The sequence below is a fragment of the Humulus lupulus genome, chromosome 1 (genome assembly GCF_963169125.1).
Source record: "Humulus lupulus chromosome 1, drHumLupu1.1, whole genome shotgun sequence".
Taxonomy (NCBI): domain Eukaryota; kingdom Viridiplantae; phylum Streptophyta; class Magnoliopsida; order Rosales; family Cannabaceae; genus Humulus; species Humulus lupulus.
Window position 1 is genome coordinate 180,754,693 of NC_084793.1, and position 21,176 is coordinate 180,775,868.

Genomic DNA, 21,176 nt, shown 5'->3' on the forward strand with positions numbered 1-21,176 from the left:
TGAAGTAAATAGGGATTTGAAGAAGCAAGTAAATTACTCATAAATTAGATTATAAAATTATTGGAAATTACATCAAATATATAAATGACATTATCACTCATTAAAACAAAAATAAAAGCTCGAAAGAAAATATACTTGAATAAATAGGTTTGAATAATATAAGTAATTAAATTGTTGCTAAAATAGTTGAATTACATTTATTTGCAAAAATTCTATATCCTATAATAACAATAGTATTATATACTTATAACCGGAAAATGTTCTCAAAATTATATATATTGAGTGGTAATTAATATAATAAATGATTATAATTTAATTAAAAACTAAAACACATTTTCTGAAAACGCATACCATACTTTTGAGTTCACAAACAAGGGGAAAAAAAAAAGTTTATACTTTTTTGGACCATATATTTTTTCTCATTACCTGTTTGAACTTTGTGTTTTGACAAATTACTTTTTGGACTCTATGTTTCGTAAAATAGTTAAAATAGAACCCTAAACCCAATTTCGATCAATGTTAACTAAAATTACAAATAATTTACCAAACTAATAATTCAGAATAAAAATAAAATCATTCTGCTTAAAAACTGTGTTATATTTAATTTTTTCTTCATCAAAATTGAGTTTAGGATTCTATTTTAATCATTTTACAAAATATAGGATCCAAAAAATAATTTGTCAAAACATAAGGTCCAAACAGATAGATAATGAGACAAAAGAAAAATAAAAAAGACAAATCAATTCACATGTAAAAATTGAAATTCCTACAACAAACTTTGATTGTCGAGCCTCAAAACCAAAAACAAGATCGGAAACTATAACATCATACAAACCAGGAAAACTAAGCAAAGGAAACTAGACAGAGAAACTCAAATAATTATACGTTAGAACAAAGACGATTTCAATCCAAATTCAAGACAATTAATATGTAGTTCTTAATGATATGTAGTTTGTTGCATAAACAAATAATAAATATATTCCAAATTCGAGTAACTAATTAATGAGATAAATATTTTTCATTATATAGATGAGATTTATTCCATATCATAGATAGTGTGTAATTAGATTCTGTAAATTTGCTTTAAGTTGTTTAACAATTCTTCACCAAACCCCTTGACGGCCAAACGCTAAGAGCATTTCATACAAATATATATACTAAGATTAAACAACGTATTCGATGCCTTTATTTAGATTGAAAGAGGTAGAAGAGACGCCGATCAAGTAGGGTGTTCCGGCGGCCTTAATCACCATCGGGTTCTCTTTATTTTTAATTTCTCTACTACATGTTTTGATTTGAAATGTGGTACTGAGCTCAAATTCTGGTAAGATAAAATCTTTTCCGGGTTGATTTCCTAAGATACATTCATAAGATTATCTATTTTATTTTTCCTCGATTCTTTTTGTTAAAGACTCATCCTTTCATGCCGGTAAAAAAATAGTATTGTTGTTATGCAGAAAAGACACAATTATTAGGACTTAAATATTATTATTGGGCATTTAGGAAGGACAGTTATTATTAATCAAATTTTTTAAAATTTTAATTAATTAAAATTATGTTTCTTACTGCTACATCATGCTGTTACAATTAAGAGGCTTCAAACTATTTTCATGACCATGCTTTTTTACTTTCTTTTGCTGGGAAAATAATTGATGAATATGGCTATTATTCTTTCAACTTCTTATGATTGTGAAACTTTTTGCTAAATTATATGGTTGGGAACTATGTTTAGGCAAAAGGCTTCTAAATTCATATATGAGATAGAGCAGAAGATAGATTTGATACTTGAATATTTATTTTATGTTTTGTGCAGATAATTAAGCAGTTCTAGCAGTGCTATTTAGATCATCCCATAACAAAAAAAATTGGTGATTGTACAGAACTCAAGATAAAGCTTGACCGTTGCTTTCGACATGAAGTGAGTTTTCATCCACTAGCATCTTTTTATTGTAATCAAATTTTAATGCTATGTTGATGTAACTATTTTCATTTTGTTCACAGAAAGCTCTAAAGAGAAAAGAAAACTTTGAACAGAATAAATGGGTATTTGATATGAGGTTTAAGTTACACTTAGAAACACAAACTCCCAAGTCATCAAAAATAAATTTACTAAACATGGAATAAATTTGACATTCTTATTCCCACCAAACCAAACTCTCGTACCAAACACCCCTGTTAATGTCAGTTTTAGAACCTGCTTTTGTTTTGGTAAAAAATTATGCATCTTATTCTGTCTGTGATGCGGTCTGTTTTATCTCAATATTATGAGTTGTTTGGATTGAATTGACAGGTTAGTTGTTTAGTTTAACTGATAGTGTTTTCTCCAGCTGGTATTTCACGTGATTATGTGATGTCACCTGGTCCTGTCATTCTTTCTATAAATAAAATATTGAGCAGATCAGATTCAACTAACTGATAGAAAAACCCTAGATTTCAGTTCTTGATCTTAGCTTTTTGTTGCAGGTCCAAGAGAAAAGGTTGAAGAAGAAACTAAGGATTCAGACAGGTCTTTGAAGGCAGTTCAAAGAGTGTGTGCTATCGAAGTTTTGCTTTTTAGAATTGTTATTTGACTGATTCTTTTATATTTTTTGATTTTGTTGTACAATCTGGATAGATACTTTATTTTAGATTGTACAAAGTTTTGTTAACAATTTCTTGTATACTTTCAGATCTATGATAATCTTTCTTGAGTTTAGAAAATGATATTGCTTTGATTTAATACTTACATTCACAGTGAATAAGTTTCTTTCATTCCCACAAGTAATTTGAATTTATCATTAAAGTAGCAAATCCATCTTCAACCCCTAAGAAACTGAAGAAAAGGTTATATGCTTTCAGGAAAGAAAGTTGTGAGTAGAGTAATGTTTTACACTTAATGGCCTACTAGTAGTGAGTCTTCAATGATAGCGGAAGCCATTTTTTTTTTCAACACGCAAGAATTTAACATAGACCAATGATATGATAGCTTGTTGCTATCACAAATTGGTGATAAGCTGGAAAGAGCAAGTTGGATTGCTCTGCGTATTTCTTTTGATGATTTAAAGAAAATTGGACCATGATTCATAATAGTTTCTTTGACTGAGTCACTCAACCAACTTGTATATCTTTATTTGTACTCTACAACTAAATTTTTGAGAAATAATTGGATGTCATTACGGATTTATTTGTTTCTATTGAAACTATTTTTTTGTCATCTTAGATTTTTACGATGGTCTTGTTTGAATAAGACACAAGTGAAGAAAGATAGCAATGTCTTGGACTCTGCTAATTCCCCGTCATTCTTTTTTTTTTTCTTTTCAAAACATGAATTGTTACTATTAATTACAAAACTGCATTGAAGCAAGAGATGCTATTAGAAGGCATCAAAAATTATTAACGAGGTTCATAAAGAACAATGAATTATATATTAGATCCCAAACTCTGGTGTAACCGTTTGGCCCCCAAAATAAACTAATGTTTATAATTGCATAAACCAATGGCTAACATTTGTTTTCACGAAAGAACTTGAAAGTTGGTCAGCTCTCCTTTTACATGTACTGTTGAGGATTAGAACCCTATCAAATACTCAATCACATTAAAACAAACAAAGAACTCACAAGTTCCAATGTTAAGACAAAAAGTTTTACAGTTAAGACAATGTATCAAACAGTAAGAGAAAACTAAATATAATGAACACAAATGTAAAAAGAAAATTAACACCCAAGAATACTTGGTTCGGAATCAACCAAGATGGTTGACCCTACATCCAAGGCGGCGAGGCACCTCAGTCAAATCCACTATCTCAGTAAGAACAGATTACACCCTCAAAAATCACTCAAGTTTATGAACACAGTACACTTTCTCTCTCAGCTCATACGAGAATCCTCTCAATTCTCTCAAATGAATTCTCTCTATTCTCTTTACAATGAATACTGTGAATATAAGAATCCTCTCAATTCTCTCAAATGAATTCTCTCTATTCTCTTTACAGTGAAAACTGTGAATATACCACAGTCTAACCTTAATACAATCAGACTTTAGGCTATATATAATAGATGATAAGTGTTGGAGAGCTTAAGAATCTTCTAACTAACTTCAAGTAGTCATAACAGATTTGATGGCTGTTGAGACTATGAGTTAGTTTCAGCCTAACTAACTATTGCCATGTTGGCAATCCAAGTGATGCAATATAATTGAGGCTTTGGGTGATGACTCAGATCTCACATGCAACAAATTTATATGTAAGTAAATCAAGATCAATGGTCCTAGGGCTGGTTTTAATGTTAATGTTTCTGTTGGACCTGAAATTGATGTTATTGGTATTGGTGGACTGATTCAGAATCATCATGGTGTGGTTGTTATTTGCTGCGCGATCACTCTCCCTGGGAAGTTAGATGTTCTTAAGTTAAAAGTGAAATGGTTGCTATTAGGAAAAATATTCCATTTGGCATAGATTTTGGTGTTTCTTATCTGCTATTGAGTCTAACATGTCATTGGTAGTGAAAGCTATCTCAAACCTCAGCCTTGTTCTCGTGTAGATTCTATTGGGAAGGATATTAATTTGTTTATTAGGTCATGGTTTTTCTCGTCATGGTTCTAGACTTCGAATTTATGTCATGTTTGGTTGGGGTAATGGAGTAGAAATGAATGGAAACCATTTTTTTTTTCATTCCTTTGTTTGGTTGCTTTATAAAATATTGGAATGTCATTCCAATTGGAATTGTTTTTCCATCATTTTGGTGAAATGACTATTCTATTTAAAAGTTGAGAGAAAGTTCATTCCAATATACAAAATTTATTAATTACTATTTGTTGCACGATTTTTCGCCAACATTGCATTACGTAATTAGCTGGAATAAACTAGTGCTTAAGGATAAACCGTAATAAGAATAATGACTCTTAAGAGGATGCTTAGAATGAAATAATAAGAACACTCGTTCCTTTTTACGTGGTTCGGAGGCTAAAATCCCCCTAGCCACGAGTCGATATTATTACTGTATCTCTCTCTATATTTCGACAGAGTATTTATATTACACAGAAAAAACCCAACCCCTTTTCTATCATAGGTCTTGGTATTTATAGAAGAACCATCACAGGATAGGTGCAGGGGTCATCACGTGGATATCCATCCTATATGTGATCTGTCCTCCACAAATGATGAATATTACAATATATGTTAAGGTATGGTCTAATCATTAGGTAAAATTGATCATGGGTCGTCTGGCATAAACGGACATGCGATGCTTGATCACGCACGTTTATGTTGCATGTCTGAGAATTCAGGGGTAACGGACATGTAATGCCTGACATTTACAAATAACGTATCCATGTTTATAAAGACTCCTAGATATGGCAGATTATCAGGGAACCACAACCTGAACATAACGCTAGCTCGTGCCCAGGATGTTGTGTTTTATATCCATCTCCAGCTCGTACCTTAATGCTTCATATTCCTCAGCTCTTGTTATTACCTGGGGGGTCGCACTGCCTTCGCAGAGGAGATATCAACTTGTGGGTCTTTTAGTATTGTTCTTAGCTAGCCAGCTGTACTCGAGCTACATAAAAGACCCGGGTTGAATATCAGGGCGTACATTTGCCCCCCAAGTCCCTGCTCGTGTCTTATGACGTCATTCTTTGACTGACACGGTGGGGACTTTTAAACTTCTATTGCGATTACCCATGTTTGTTCATTACCCGAGTACTGAACACGTGGAATGCCACGATTGGCGTCTGTTCGGGTTTCGAGGTTTGCATTAAATGGCCTGGCCACCTTTTTACCGTCGTTTAATCTTTTGAAACATGACCCTCATATCCCGTATTAGCTTTATCGGACGGTCCACATTTCTTTAGGCCTATTACGTATAAATAGGGTTGACAATTTTCAGTGTTCATCACCTTCCATTCGAAACTTTTCATAATTTTCTCTCTTCTGAACTTCAAAAACCCTTCTTCCTTTCTCATAAAATCCCAGAAATCTGCCACCAAAACCTTCGGAAACCCAATCACCAAGGATCTTTTCAGGAACTCTCCTTCTACGTTGCTCATTCCTTTAGTGGAAGAACACACGGTAAGTTTTCTGTTTTGCTGGAACTTTTCTTTTATTGGTTTTTGTGTGTTTCTCTTCTTTCTTTATCATGCTAATCTGCACTTCACCGCCATTAGCATTAGGCTGTTTCCGAACGTTTTTGGTACATAGGTTCAGTTTAGGTTTATTGAGCATGTCCTAAAATATATCTGGGATGGTGATGTTCATAAACTGTGTAAATCTTCAGGTGATTCCTGGGTAATTTTTAGAAAATATTCATTAGGCATGTAGGAGATGAAAGGTTTTTAGGGTTTGACATTAGGTTGCTTAGGGGCTACGCTTCTTGGGCGGTTTTGCTCTAAACCGTTCCCCAAGGAGGGTGATGGCCTGATTTTCTGTCACACGGATCCCTAAATATCAGGAGTCTGTTGGGAAACCTAGGCGCGTAGCATAGGTAGCGCGTGACATTACACCGCGGGCTGATATTGCATCAACTCGTGTGTTAGAACCCTCGGCCTTTGTTATTTCTTGCTTGTACAAAAAGTTCTACGTCGCCCACTAAAAATTCCGTCGTTCTTATTCGATAGGCGAGCTGATGGCACGCAAAAAAAGCGCGCCCAAAAAGAACGTAGTTGGTTCGTTGTCCCAGCAAACTCACAAGGGAAAGGAGGTCGTCCCCGATTCCCCCATTCCTGAATTTGGCCCTGTGGTGGAGAAGGAGGCCGCGGTCACACCTGACGCATTTTTTGAGGCCGAGAGGATAGTCTCCAAAATAACGACCCAAGGAAGGGTCAACAAGATCATGTTGTCCCACAACATCGAGGTTGGGACGGGCGTTCTCATCGCCCGACCTCCCTTCGAGGGGGAGAAGAGCTATGCACCACTCCAGGACGATTTCGCAGCTTGGAGTGATGAACACTTAAAGGCCGGGGCCTTCCTCCCCTTCGACTAGTACTTCGCTGACTTCCTCAACTATGTGAAGTTGGCGCCATTCCAGCTCCCCCCAAACTCATACCGACTGCTGGCGGGACTGAAGTACCTCTTCTTAAAGCAGATGTGGGACATCCCTACCCCTGCGGACATCTTGTACTTTTTTTGCCTCAAGGCTAGCCCAGACCAACGGGGACAAGGCGACGGGTTCTACTATCTGACCTGCTTCCTGAACTCACCCGCAGTCATTGAGCTGCCCAGCCACCCCAACGACTTCAAAGATTAGTTCTTTATGTCGAACGGGTTTCGCAACTGCGAGCACCGGTACTTTAACTGCCCTCGTAAGTTTCCTTTCCTTTCTTAGCTCATAGAACTATTCTTTTCATACTTAGTCTTTTCGCACGTATGCTAACTGGAGTATCTTCGTGCAGCCATTTTTGCGAGGATGGCCAAATCAGTGACCCTTGGGGGTCAATACGATACCTCGGCGGGGCTTCCGCCCAGCGAGAAGGACTACCGCCAGCTTGTGTCTAACGACACGATGTTGGCGTGTAAATTAAATTCTGAAGGCCAGACTTTGGCCTTGAGGAGGACGCGGGCTAATTTCCTGATAGCCCGCGAGCTAGTGCCCATCCCAGAGGGAGGCGTTGCCGCCGACGACGGCGAGGAGCAAGAAGAGGACGAGGTGTCGCTTGTTCGGAAAAGGCGAGCTGCTGAGGCCTCCCGGAACCCTGATGCGGACCGAGCTCTATCGAGGGTAGCAGCCAGTCCCTCCAGCCTAGGTAACCCATACCCTTTTAGGGATCTAGATAGGGCTGCCGCTGACCTTAGGCTAGTTAGGTTTAACCCCAACCAGCTCGTACATCGCCACCCTAGAGATCCTGCCTATGACACAACCTTGCTTCAGTGTGTGGACCAATTAGTGGTACAATATGACATGGGCCATCCTAGAGGGACTGTAGTCGTAGATAACACTCTATCCTTTAGGTCAGCCCTTTTTGAAGAGTATGGGACCAACCTTAGGTCGTGGGACTCCCCGCGCCAGGCTATCCTCGCCCCTGGACTTAGGCAATATGTAGAGGAGTCCAGCCCTGAGCTAGAACCTGAGCCTGAACCTCCCTTAATCCAAGAAATCGTAGATCTAGACTCTCCCTCTCCTATAATGGTTCTGAGGCCGGAGGTCGTGGCAATAGACTCCTCCTCTAGTTCGGAGGGTAGGACTCTATAATATCCTTCACATGCACACATTATGTAGATTGATGAATTTGTACACATACTGACGTACTTTCCATTCTTTTTCAGGTAAGGAGATGGCATAGCGAGGGGAACCTGACATCCGCTTGATGTTCCAGGAAGGGAGATCCAGCTCGGGTCCCCTTGTGAAGAAACTCCGGCCCACATCAAAGAAGACGCCTCCCCTGGCTGCGACTATTTCCAAATCCCCGGCCAAGGGGAAAGGCCCGGGCTCGGGAGCTCCATCCGCCGCAGCCCAAAAGAAGAGGGGTCCGGCCGCACCTCATCCTCGATTTCCCTCAGCCCCTGCTCGGGACCAGGTAGCACCAGCTGGTCTCCCAGCTCCGATAGTCCCCGCCGCCACTGTTCGCATCCCAGTTAACACCCAGGACCTGGAGCAAATTCCAGACACTTTTCGAGGGACTGTCTACGAGACGGCGAACCATGCGGTGGAGCACTTTTATAAGGCCAAGCCCACGGACCTGAGGGCGATCGAGGAGAGGAGCCCAGAGAATGTTATGGAATCAGCTCTGGGAATGCACCTCACAGTAAGCACTTTCCTTGACCTGACACTTTTTGATTTTTCCCTGGCATGTGCCTAGCTGTTTCCTTGCTTTTTGCAGGCGGTCTTGGCTCAACATTATAGCATTGCTCGGGCCAGGGCCAGGAATGATGAACTTAAGGCAGAGCTCCAGACTACTCAGGCCGCCCTGACTGCGACTCAAGCTTCCCTCGCCACCGCTCAACAAGGTGAACAAAGTGCGAAGGCTGCCTTGACGGCGGCCCAAGCAGGCGAGCAGGCGGCAAAGGCTGCCTTAGCCACGACTCAAGAGGGTGAGCAGGCGACAAAGGCTACCTCGGCTGTCCTTCAGGCCGAGCTCGCGGGGGTCAAGGCCAAACAGCTGGAGGCCGAGGCTGCTATTCAGGAGGAAAATAAGGCCTTGACATCCTCCATGGAGAGCATGTTGTACCACTGTTGGGCCTTTAATCAGGACGGGAACTTCTCCTTCATGGCCTCCGAAGTGTGGGGGCACTACCTCGAGAAGTTCAAGGCTCGGCTTCAACAAGAGCTGCCGTCTGAGACCAGGGAGGCCTCTGCCGCTGGCGAGCAAGAGACCGAGGAGGTGACGTCCTCAGAGCGGCCTGGAGGGTCTTAGATTTTATTTGCCTTCATTTATTTTACATGATATTTTTTTGTAAACGTTTAGTACGAGGTTATTTTCCTCAAGACAATTTATCTATAATTTCAATATCTAATTTTTATTTATTCCTTGATTTCCTTCTCATGCTTCATGACTTGTACGTTTAAAACCTTAGGAAATGACTCTTAGGTCGATATAGATACTTTAATTTTGGCCGTAACCAAAAATGATGATTTATATCCTACCCGTTAAGTATCAGGCCTTGGACCCGGTTGTATCCGGGGTTTTTAATTAAAAGCTTAGTTCGCGTTAGTTAAAAAAAAACACTGGTTAATCAATTTTACCAACTTCTAAGTTTCGAAACCTGGTCGTATCCAGGGTTTTTATTTAAAACTTAGTTCGTGTTAGTTTTATTGACACCTCGCGTTTTTTAGAAAAACACTGGTTAATCAATTTTACAAACTTCTAAGTTTTGGAACCTAGTCGTATCCAGGATATTTAATTAAAACTTAGTTCGTGTTAGTTTTATTGTCACCTCGCGTTTTTTAGAAAAACATTGGTTAATCAATTTTACCAACTTTTAAGTTACGGAACCTGGTTGTATCTAGGATATTTAATTAAAACTTAGTTCGTGTTAGTTTTATTGTCACATCACATTTTTTAGAAAAACACTGGTTAATCAATTTTACCAATTTCTAAGTTTCGGAACTTGGTTGTATTCAGGATATTTAATTAAAACTTAGTTCGTGTTAGTTTTATTGTCACCTCGCATTTTTTAGAAAAACACTGGTTAATAAATTTTATCAACTTCTAAGTTTCAGAACCTGGTTGTATCCAGGATATTTAATCAAAACTTAGTTCGTGTTAGTTTTATTGACACCTCGCGTTTTTTTAGAAAAACACTGGTTAATCAATTTTACCAATTTCTAAGTTTCGGAACTTGGTTGTATTCAGGATATTTAATTAAAACTTAGTTCGTGTTAGTTTTATTGTCACCTCGCATTTTTTAGAAAAACACTGGTTAATAAATTTTATCAACTTCTAAGTTTCAGAACCTGGTTGTATCCAGGATATTTAATCAAAACTTAGTTCGTATTAGTTTTATTGACACCTCGCGTTTTTTTAGAAAAACACTGGTTAATCAATTTTACCAACTTCTAAGTTTCGAAACTTGGTTGTATCTAGGATATTTAATTAAAACTTAGTTCGTGTTAGTTTTATTGACACCTCGCGTTTTTTAGAAAAACACTGGTTAATCAATTTTACCAACTTCTAAGTTACGGAACCTGGTTCTCGGGTTATATGACCCCCCAAGTAATCAGGAAGTGGACTTTCTGGGTTACTTTGGACCAACGCTACCATCCAAACTAACATGCAGATGAAACCATACAAAGATACAAATATACCATAATTTTTATTTCTTAAATTAAATGGCTTTTATAATAGAGCCTTACATAGACAGATGGTTTGATCATTGATAGTACTTTTTTAAATGCATAGCATTCCAGGTCCGTTGAACTGTTTCTCCATTAAGTCGAGCCAATTTGACAGTTCCCTCCTGTATGACTTCCACTATCTGATAGAGCCCTTCCCAGCTCGGACCCAAGGCACCATCTTTGGGGTCCTTGCCTGCTAAAAATACCCTTTGGAGTTTCTTGACCTTTGAATTAAAATAACAAGTGATTTTTTGCTGATAATGCGCGAGCCGTAGCTGCGAATCTTCTCGTTTTTCATCAATTAAGTCGAGGGATGCTCTGAGTAATTCGTCATTCCGCTCTTGGCTAAAGGTCTGGAGCCTATGCGTGGTTATCTTTGTTTCGACGGGAAGGACGGCCTCACTCCCGAAAGTCAGAGAGAACGGGGTGTGCCCCGTAGAATTTCGGTGAGAGGTTCGGTATGCCCATAGTACTTGCGGGAGCTGCTCGGGCCAGATTCCCTTGGACTCGTCTAACCTCTTCTTAAGGCTTGCTTTGAGAGTTTTATTCATGGCCTCAACCTGCCCGTTGGCCTGCGGGTAGGCCACAGAGGAGAAGCTTTTAATTATGCCGTGTCTTTCACAAAATTCGGTGAAGAGATCGCTATCGAACTGTGTTCCATTGTGTGATACAATCTTTCTTGGCAATCCGAACCGGCAAACAATATTCTTGACCACGAATTCGAGGACTCTCTTTGAGGTGATTATTGCCAGGGGCTCCACTTCTGCCCACTTTGTAAAATAATCGATGGCCACTACTGCATAGCGAACTCCTCCCTTTCCCATGGGCAGTGCTCTAATTAAATCGATTCCCCACACCACGAACGGCCATGGGGATGATATCATTTTCAGCTCGACTAGCGGAGCTCGGGTGATTGTGGCAAATCGCTGGCACTTATCACACTTTTGGACATAGGATATGGAGTACTTTGATAACGTGGGCCAAAAGTACCCCTGCCTTAATATTTTCAAGGCCATGTTTTGCCCCCCAGCGTGATCCCCACAGAAGCCTTCATGCACCTCCTGCAAAATAGTTTTGGCTTCCTCTGGCAGAACACACCGTAGAAGAGGTAAGGAATGGCCATGTCGGTACAGCGTCCTGTCTATGATTTTATACCTTGGAGCTTGATAGAGTATTCTCCTCGCATATTTCCGCTCGTCAGGCAATTTTCCTGTCATAAGATACTCTATTATGGGAGTCATCCAGGTCGGTCTGATATCGATCATCTCGACCTCCATCGCGCTTTCTGCCACGCTCAGAATTTCCAAGAATTCCACTAGTACTATGCTCAGAGTCTCGGCTTCTTTGGAGGTAGCGAGTCTAGCCAGAGTGTCGGCATTGGTGTTCTGCTCGCGAAAGATCTGCTCGACTAGGCTATATTCAAACTCAAATAGGTCCTTCTTTACCTTGGCCAGGTAAGCCGCCATCTTGGCCCCCCGTGCTTGATATTCCCCAGACACTTGGTTTACCACGAGCTGGGAATCGATGTAGCATTGGATGACCCTGGCTTTCAACTCCTTCGCCACTCTAAGCTCGGCCAATAGGGCTTCGTTGTTGGACGCCATGAACCCGAACTGCAGCGCGGAGTGGAAACGATGCCCTTTAGGGGATATTAAGATGATCCCAGCCCCAGACCCATTCTCGTTATATGACTTGTCCACGGAGATTCTCCGTAATTCCTGCACTGGTTCTCTCAAGGGCTCCTCCTGGAATCCAGTGCATTCAGCCAGGGCTTGGCTTTTGATCGTAGTTCGGGGTATGTACAGTATCTCAAACTGGCTGAGCTCGACCGCCCATTTCAACAGATGTCCCGATGTCTCAGGTTTCTGCAGCACCTGCCTTAAAGGCCGATCGGTTATGACGTGGATTGAATGGGATTGGAAATATGGCCTAAGCTTCATGGAGGTCGTAATAAGGCAGAACACCATCTTTTCCATTAGAGGATACCGAGATTCTGCTCCGAGAAGTCTTTTTTTTTTTTTTGATCAAGAAATGGAAATTATATTGATAAACCAACAATTACAAACAAAGGCCGGAGCAGATAACTCCCCCTCAATTACATTTTAGAGAAAAAATTTATCATTAGTTTCTCCCTCAAAGTCAGATTTTTACTCCTACGGCAAAGATTATTAACTCTAGCCTTAACTGAATTTCTAATAAGATCATCAACATGGGCTACTGAAAAACAACAGCTTTCCACCCAGCATTTGTTCCTATTTTGCCAAATAAAGTAGACTGAAGCAGCCAATGAAGCTGCAACAACCCGAGCTAGAGCATCTTTACTAGGCTCTTCCAGCCAACAACACCAATTCTGGAACTTCCTAGGCCACATAAGATGTCCCATCCATTTTGCAACTGCCTGAAGCACTTTCCTGGAAAATAGACAGTAAAAAAATAGGTGAGCATGGCTCTCCATTTCAGTCTCATAAACCGGGCAGCTTTGAGATATAACTGGAATTTTGCAGTGATGTAAAAGATCTCTGGTAAGCAGCTTCTGGTGAAAAGCCTGCCATAGAATAAACCTGTGTTTGGGCACTGAGAGTTTACACCAAATATTCTTCATACCTTTGCTAGGGGAACCAGAAATAGAGTGCAGATATAGTTTATTCAGCCTTATTTTCCCCTTACAAACAGCAGCATTTATATCAGATTCAGACAGTAACTTGCTCACCTTAATTAGCTTTTTCCAGTACCAACTAGTATCTTGATGCAAAACATAATCCCAGATCCGGACACCTTTTAAATAGATGCAATTAACCCATTTGACCCACAAGCTATCCTGTTTAGAAGAGATCGCCCAAACATATCTAGCAAGATTAATCTTATTCCAAAGAACACCCTCTTTAAATCCTAAACCACCATAAGATTTTGGCCTGCAAACATGATCCCAAGATGCTAGATGAAATTTACTTCGAAAACCATTGCCACCCCATAAGAAAATTCTGCACAAACAGTCTATTTCTTTGATAACTTTCTGAGGAAGGAGAAATATGCTCATCCAAAAGTTCCTAATCCCCAATAATACCGACTGAATTAGCTGCACACGCCCAGCGTAAGACAAGTTACGGTTGGCCCAACCATGAAGTCTTTGTCTAATTTTCGAAATAATTAGATCGCAATCCATAGCTTTCCACTTAGTAGGCCGCAAAGGCACACCTAGATACACTAGAGGAAACTGCCCTTCTCTCATATTAGATATACACAGAAGTTTCTCCTTCTCAGGTGAAGCAATACCTCCAAAATAAATGCAAGACTTGGCTTGATTAATACTCAGACCTGAAGCTGATGAAAAAGACTTAAAAACCTGTTGCATAATCTGAATAGAGCTGATATGAGCTTTGCAAACTAGCAACAAATCATCCGCAAAACAGAGGTTAGTTATGTTCAAAGTTTTGCAAAGCGGATGAAATCTGAAATGCTTATCTTTAGCAGCCCCTTGAAGAGCTCGTGTGAGGTATTCCATAACAAGGACAAAGAGAAGGGGGGAAATAGGGTCACCTTGACGCAGCCCTTTACCTCCCTTAAAATCACCATAGAGCTGACCATTCATAAGTATGCAATAGGAAGAACCTCTCAAGCAAACCATAATCCATTTAATGAACCTGCCAGGAAACTTATAAGCATTTAACAGATTTTCAAGGAAATCCCAATCAATAGAATCGTAGGCTTTGCTAAGATCTATTTTCATTAAGCACCTAGGTGACACTCTTTTCCTGTTATAACATTTAAGTAGGTCTTGAAGAATAAGAATGTTATGAGCAATACTTCTATTCTTAACAAAAGCTCCTTGATTCTGATTAATCAACTTGGGAAGGATAGGAATTAACCTGTTACAAAGCATTTTAGATATGCATTTGTATAGTGTATTGCAGCAGGCTATTGGGCGATATTCTGAGGCATTTGAGGGTTGAGTGACTTTGGGAATAAGAGCTAATATGGTACTGTTCAACCTCTTCGGAATGTAGCCTAAATAAAAAAATTCAGTTACTGCTGTAGCCACTTCTTTCCCTATAACAGACCATAAACTCTTATAAAAACCAGCCCCAAATCTGTCCAGACCCGGGCTCTTTACTGCCTTTATACTAAACATAGCTGTTTTGACTTCTTGGTAAGTGAATGGTTTGATCAGGAATGCTTGGTCTTCAATGCAAAGAGTGGGTCTTGAGAGTACTACTGAGGTTTCGACTAACCCAATTGCTGCACTTGCTCCACCTAAAAAAGATTGAAAATGCTGAGTAAAATGACTTATAACCTTTGGATAATCCACTTCAACTCTGCCATTTTCATCTACAAAGGACACAATTCTATTAAGCGCTTTCTGTTTCTTCATACTGGCATAGAACAGAGTTGAGTTCTCATCACCTAATCTTAGCCAATCAACCTTACTCTGCTGATACAAAAAACTAGCATAAGCAGCCTCTTTCTTTTTAAAATCCAGGTGAGAAGCTCTCTCTATATCACTCAGGACTTGACTTTTCGGATCAGTAAATAAGTTGTTTTTAGCTTGCTGATACAACACCTTACTTTCCTCATACTCCTTAACAATATCACCAACAACTTTCCAATTAAATCTCTTCAAAACAAACTGAAGACGATGTAATTTCCTCAAGACCTGTTGTAAACCACATCCCTTTGATGGTAAAGATTTATTCCAGCTAGCCAATACTGTAGGCTTGAAAAGCGGATGACTAGTCCACATGTTGAAAAATCGGAAAGGGCGCAAACCATTTTTGAGGACAGAAATATGCTTCAAAATGATGGCACAGTGATCCGAAACAACCTCCCAACTTGCTATTGCATTGACATTAGGAAACGTATCAATCCAATCCTCATTTATGAACACTCTGTCTAATTTGGAAAAGATGCGATTATTTCCATCTTGATTATTCGACCAAGTGTAATAAGATCCCAGCAGTTTCATTTCTTCCACAATCCCAAGATCAAGCCATTTCCTAGCATCCTCTACTTCTTTAGGAGAAATGACCTTACCCCCTATACGATCTTCTACATCAAAGACAGAATTAAAGTCGCCAATAACTAACCACGGTTTGATAGGAAGAGAGATTATAGCCAACTCAGACCAAAGAATTTTCCTCAATTCTAACTGATTCAAGCCATAAACCACAGTGAAACAAAAAGATTGGCCTGTAGCCCAGATCTGAACCTTACAATGGATAAACTGAGCATGATCAACCAGAACATCAACTTTGACCCAGCTGCCCTTCCAGATTAAAAGGATTCTACCTTCCAGGGCCTTACTACTATAATAATCCCAACTCATAAAGCTAGAGTTCATAACCTCCTTTACTCGATCACCTTTTATTTTGGTTTCCAAGAGAGCCCCAATACCAATCTTATTTATCTTGCAAATATCACCAATATATATTTGCTTATTCCTCTTATTCAACCCTCTAACATTCCAGCTCATTATGTTGAAATTGTCCATTCAAATTCAATAATGGAGAAGGATCATGTAGGAATTGTTGCTGTTCTTGAAGAACACTGAAAGCATTTTTTGTATTCTGACCAATAACAGGGGATTTTGCCTTCATGGTACCTAGTTTTTTCGGTGTAGCCCATCCTTGCTCCTTAGGAAGCACCACAATCTGGGAATTCGGTTCCTCTTCAGTTACTGCCTGAGCTGAACTGTCTGTCCTTTGGTTATTCTTACTGCCTGAAGCTTCAATCTTAGTGTGATTCTCTGCAGCATCGACTGGGACCTCTTTTTTCCTCCAGACCAAACCTTCCACTTGCTTGCAAGAAGAAGCTGTATGCCCTAACTTTTTGCAGTTAGAGCATTTAGTAGGCAACCACTCATAGTCTATCAATTGATCCATTACTTGACCTCTCTCATTAATGTAGTTAATGAATTTTGGAAGAGTATCTGATATTTCCATATCAACCAGAATTCGAGCAAACTTAATCATCGATCGATCCTTTGTGACCTTATCTATCATGATTGGTTTTCCAATGGTACTAACCACTACACTTAAACATTTGGTGCCCCAGTATTGTAAACCCAGATCAAGCAAACGAATCCAAACAGGTATCGATTTGATCGATTTCAGATTTTCAATGTTAGTCGTCCAAGGTCTCAAGATAACAGGCTTCCTATCAAAATGGATTACCCCTGATTCTAAAACCATATCACGTGTAGCTTCATCTCTGAACTTGACCATCGTAAAACCAGAGTTCATCCGTGCTACTCGGTCGATCCCAAGCTTCCCCCAAATCCTGTTGATAAAACCTTAAAAAACTGGTAATGGTGGGTGGATTAGCACCAATGACAACACAGATCAAGGCCGAATTCCAGAATGATGCTTCAACTTCTATCTCCTCAATATCCAGCTGGGCTATCTTTTGTCCATCCTTCTGAAGAGGCTCCGTAAATTCTAATTTCGAACCCCCCTGAAACGGAAGGGATTCCTTGAATAGTGACCAGGTAGCCTTAGCCGCTTCTTGGAATGTTTGAGTCTCTACCTCTTCCGCCCACGAACCGGACCTATCCTTTGGCAATATCGGAGCAATAGGAGAAGAAACTTCCTTCGCCTTATCAGGAATCTCAGGGGTTGCAGAGGGCACAGCCTCATCTGCTCTTTTTTCACACACACGCTCAATCGATGGAGCCTCCGATGGTGAATCTATGGATGAAGGGAGCTCTTGACGTGGGTCAGCCTGAGCAAGCTTCTGCACCACCTTTCATCGCCGCGCCATGGCAGAGAGAGAAGGAGGAGCTCACGCTTTATTTTTTTTCCGAGAAGTCTTTTTCTTATATAATATACTGGCTTTTGAACTCGGTCCTCCTCCCGGACCAACACGGCGCTGGCCGCACTTTCCGTCACGGCTAAATAAAGAAAAAAGGGCTCTCCTGCCATTGGTTTAGATAACACTGGTGCCTCAGCCAAATGTGTCTTCAGGTCGAGGAAAGCCTGCTCGCACTCCTCAGTCCATTCAAACTTTTTGTTCCCCCGGAGCAGGTTGTAGAATAGCAAACACTTGTCGGTGGATTTAGAAATAAACCGATTGAGGGTTGCCACTCTTCCTGTCAGACTCTGGACATCTTTATGCGATGTGGGCTAAGGCATTTCTAGCAGCGATCTAATTTTGTCAGGGTTCGCCTCTATCCCCCTGGTGTTGACTATGAATCCTAGAAATTTTCCCGACGCCACTCCGAAAGTACATTTCCGGGGGTTTAACCTCATACCATACTTCCTTAGAATCCTAAAGCATTCCTTCAGATCGGAGACATGGTTATCGACAGTCTTTGACTTGACCAACATATCATCAACATACACTTCCATGTTTTTCCCGATATGATCAGCGAACATTCTGTTGACCAATCTCTGGTAGGTCGCCCTAGCATTCTTCAGCCCGAAGGGCATGACTTTATAACAGTACACGTTGGTTGGAGTCATGAAGCTAGTATGTTCCTGGTCCGTGGGGTTCATAGCGATCTGGTTATATCCAGAGTACGCATCCATGAAGGACATGAGCTCGTGTCCCGCGGTGGCATCCACCAATTGGTCAATCCTTGGCAAGGGGAAACAATCCTTGGGACAGGCTTTGTTCAGATCGGAGTAATCGATGCAGGTCCGCCATTTTCCATTTGGCGTTGGGACCAAGATAGAATTGGCGACCCAAATCGGGTATTTAGCCTCACGAATAAAACCACACTTCAAAAGCCGAGTTACTTCTTCTTCCAGGGCTTCAGCTCGGGTCGTACCCAGACGCCTCTGTCTCTGGGATTTCGTAGGCATGCTTTTGTCCAAATTTAGTGTATGCATGATAACACTCGGGCTGATTCCTATCATGTCTTCATGGGACCAAGCAAAAACATCTAGATTTTCTTGTAAAAATGTTACCAGCTCCGCCTTTCTTTCGGCGTCAAGATTTTTCCTGAGCTTAACGGCCCTCGAAGCCTCTTTGGGATCAATGTTTACTTCTTCGAGTTCTTCAATAGCCTGGAGCTTGGACCTATCTTCACCTATTCGGGGATCAATATCCTCACTCGTGGTGGTTCCCCTGCAACTGACTTGCTGAGGTTCTTCCATCCCAGGATCAGCTCTGACTTCCTAGTATTCCTCGCCTCGATCTTGCACGGCCATCATTTGCTGCCCGGGTTGTGATTTTCCCTTCATGGAAATGATATAGCATTCCCTAACAGTGAGTTGATCGCCTCGGACAGTACATATTCCCGTGGATGAAGGGAATTTTATCACGAGGTGGCGGACGGAAGTTATGGCTTCGAATGCCATTAGCGTGGGCCTACCTAAGATTGCATTGTATGCGGTCGGACAATCTACGACCACAAGCTCGAGCAGCTTGGAAACAGTTCGTGGTCCCTCACCCAGGGTTATCACCAACTCGATCGTTTTGATAGTTGTCGAACCTTCGCCGAAAAACCCATACAACATCATGGAGGTTGCCTTTAGTTCGGTCACAGACAATCCCATTTTCTCCAGTGTGGACCTGAATAGCAGGTTCACAGAACTCCCGTTATCGACCAGGGTCCGCCTAACTCTCTGATTGGCGAGCTGGGTGGTTATGACTAGAGGGTCGTTATGTGGGAACTGGACATGACTAGTGTCTTCTTCAGTAAAACTGATCAGTTGTTTCTCCAATCATTGCTGTTTAGACAAACGCTGCTCTGGGACGAACTCAACTCCATTGTGAGACCTCAGCTCATTGACATACCTCTTCTGGGCATTTTTGCTCGTGCCTGCCAGATGATGGCCTCTAGAGATGGTGGTTATCTCTCTTCCTATTATCGGAGGAGGGGTGTCTTGATTCACCTGGGCTTCGGTCTGATTTGTGGGGGCTTCCGGAGTTGATTGAATGTTTTGCCCAGCGAGCTGATTAGAAGTGATTCGATTCCGGGCATACTGAGCCAGGGGCCCGACCCTGATGAACGTCTCGATCTCATCCTTCAAATGCCTGCATTCATCGGTGTTGTGACCAATGTCATTGTGGAATCGACAAAATTTTGAAGGGTCTCTCTTCGCCCTTTGATTTTTTAGAGGCTCCGGCTTCTTCCACGGAAGGCGGGCAGAATTTTCCAAGAAGATGCGCTCTCTGGTATCCGTGAGGTCGGCGTAAGTCACGTAGATTGGTTTGAACTTCTCCACGAGCTTATTTTTCTTTGAACCATTCTGGCCGCCTTCGCCACTTCCCTTCCTCTTGCTTCCTCCCCCTTGGTTATTCTGGGTAACGGTTTGAGCCATAGCTGCAACGTCTGTTACCGCTCCAACGGGTTGGGCAGGGACTTGGCTGGTTCCTGCGACTGAAGCTCGTGCCTCTTCCAGGTTGATCCACCTCTAAGCCCTGTTCAGGAACTCATCCACTGTGTTGACGCCCTTTCTCTGGATCTCTTTCCATAGGTCGCCTCCAACAAGGATTCCTGTTCTCATCGTCATAAGCCTAGAGCTTTCATCCGTGTCTCTAGCTCGCGCAGCGATGTTGGCGAACCTACTCAAGTAAGCTTTCAAAGGCTCTCCGGGCTGCTGCTTTACGTTTGCCAGGGAGTCTGCCTTTATCCGAGCTGCTTGAGAAGCCTGGAATGCCCTCTTAAAGTTAGTGGAGAAGCTCTTCCATGAGCTGATAGAATGCTTTTTGTATTGCTTGAACCATTGCCTAGCCGCTCCGACCAGAGTTGAAGGGAATACTAAGCACCTTAACTCGGGTCCGATGTTATGGGCCATCATTAGGGTATTGAACATCCCCAAGTGGTCGGACGGATCTCCATCTCCGTCGAATTTTGATAAATGGGGCATCTTGAAACCCGGCGGGTATGGTGTTGCAGCGATGTTGGGAGCGAAAAGCTCGAGCTCATCCCCTGAGTCATACTCATCTTTTTCCTTCTCTAATAGGAGTTTTTTCATAAGTTCCTCCATCTGGGCCAAACTCTCGAGGGTTGGGTCCTTGATTCCCTGGGGCTATTCAACAGCTCCCATTCGACCGTACGCGTTTGACGGGTTATGGTCCCTCCAAGTTTGAGCTTGGTTTGGTGGGGCATTCCCGTTATCACGCACTTCGGAAGGACTTCCCTCGTGGTGAGTGCCGCAGACTCCATCGCGAGCTGAATTGGTTCTTTGTGAATTTAGGCGATCTCACAGATCGGTATGTGGATCAACTCGAGGGTTCTGAGTCGAACTCAGCTGATTCCTCAAATCTGCACTGGTCCTCTCACTTCGACGACCCTCCATCCAATAGCTTCCGTTAGAAAAACTCAGAGCTTGCGGCCGAGGATGAGAATCTGGGATATTCCCGCGTGCTCGCGGGGCATGAGTAGGGGCAGCGGGAGGAGGATTTCTCCTGTTGTTTCCGTAGGTAGGAACATCTCGAGCTGAACAAGGTGGGGACGGGTGCCTTATCGGTGACGGAGGATGCCTGATT

The 21,176-nt window shown here is 41.5% G+C and overlaps 1 long non-coding RNA gene across 1 annotated transcript; it reads left to right on the forward strand.

Moving 5' to 3' along the window:
- Window positions 1-971: 971 nt before the first annotated feature.
- On the forward strand, window positions 972-2,725 carry LOC133823376 (uncharacterized). The gene is made up of 3 exons (XR_009888293.1): window positions 972-1,324; window positions 1,814-1,918; window positions 2,464-2,725. It is a non-coding gene; the product is annotated as an uncharacterized LOC133823376 (long non-coding RNA).
- The last annotated feature ends 18,451 nt before the right edge of the window (window positions 2,726-21,176 follow it).